At 53.8% G+C, this 1,465-nt stretch overlaps 1 protein-coding gene across 4 annotated transcripts in view; it reads left to right on the top strand.

The window, feature by feature from the left end:
* The window catches only part of CTDP1 (CTD phosphatase subunit 1), a 71,751-nt gene that overhangs the window by 69,321 nt on the left and 965 nt on the right, over positions 1–1,465 (top strand). The window lies entirely within an intron of this gene.

Below are 1,465 nucleotides of genomic sequence, written 5' to 3'. Positions count from 1 at the left end.
CAGGCCGGGGAGGGAGGGGCTGGGCACACAGAGGGCAGGCCGGGGAGCGAGGGGCTGGGCACACAGAGGGCAGGCCGGGGAGCGAGGCGCTGGGCACACAGAGGGCAGGCCGGGGAGCGAGGGGCTGGGCACAGAGGCAGGTCCAGGAGGGAAAGAAGGAGGGAGCAGCTGTCATCCTGCAGCCCAGTGCCTGCCACCTGGACAGGATTTGGAGTTCTGGGGCCCTTGTGTTTCTCTTGTGCCGTATTCCGTGGACCAAGCACAGTCGGGTTCTCTGAACAAGTTTGTCGTGACTAATCAGCCGTAGGTGTCAGCCCAGCTCACAGGGTTCTCTTATCTTCTGTTGGTTCCATCTGATCAGCTGATTCTATGTCTTTTGTCTCTTATAAATGAACTGTGATTCTTCTAGTACCAGCTTGAGTGGTTTCAAGTTATTTCTGTGCTATAGTTTGTGTGTTAGCCTCGAGTGCATGCGTGTTACATGCCTGCTGTGTGTGCGTGCAGCTGTATCACACTCACTACCGTGCTGTAGTTTGCGTGTTAGCTTCGAATACATGTATGTTACATGCGTGCTTGTGTGTGTAGCTGTATCACACATAATGTGCCACATAGGCGTGTATGTTAGCTATATTGTGTCTGCGTTAGCCAAGAAAATACTTTTAGGGTATTCACGTATGGTGACTGTTACTAACTTCTCTCAGTGACTTTTCAGGATTGTAACTGAAGGCTGGTATGGCCCAGTTGCCCCAATCTGGTTAAAATCAAAACAGCTTGTGCGCATTTAACCAGGCTTCCACCTCTAAGGTTGTAGCTGAGGTTCCTTGGCACAGTGGGACGTCCCAGCACGGCACCAGAAGGGAGGGTGTCTGGCAGAATGTCAGCCGGTCGGAATTTCAGGGCTCTGGGGATCTCGTGGGTGTGCTCCTCAAGCCAGCCAACATCACAGGAACCAGGTGCATCTTCAGTGGCTCAGAAGAAAAGCCCAGTGGCATGCAAAGGGCTGGTGTTCTCTTTTATTAGAGTCATTTTAGCAGCAGTCTGAGGAAATGAGAGTTTCCAGACCGCGGCCCGCTCGACCTGGGAGGTGCTTGTTAACGTGACACTGACAGTTACTCTGACAGACGATCTTACTTTCCTGTCCTGGTTTTCCTGTTCTGATGTCTTCTGGCATCACAGGTGTTTATGAGCGACCGGAATGTGCGTTCGCAGCAGGTGAAGAACCGCTTTGTGGGTCGTGTCCTCGTGTGTAACAGGGCCAGGGGCCTCGTCTCCTGTGCTGGGCCTCTGCTGTCCACACGCGGGTGACGGCCCTGGGTTGGTGGCCTGTGTGCGTCGTTGACCAGAGAATTGTGCTGTGTCTTGTGTTAAAACCACGGCAGCCCCTTTCCACATGCAGACCAGGCGATGTCTCGGCGGGCGTTGTGTGTTTGCCATGAGCGCCTCACATCGCACCGTGTTGTTGTGT

This window comes from Piliocolobus tephrosceles, chromosome 18 (assembly GCF_002776525.5).
Source record: "Piliocolobus tephrosceles isolate RC106 chromosome 18, ASM277652v3, whole genome shotgun sequence".
NCBI lineage: Eukaryota > Metazoa > Chordata > Mammalia > Primates > Cercopithecidae > Piliocolobus > Piliocolobus tephrosceles.
Note: the sequence above shows the minus strand (reverse complement) of the source record. Positions and strands in the feature narration are given on the sequence as shown.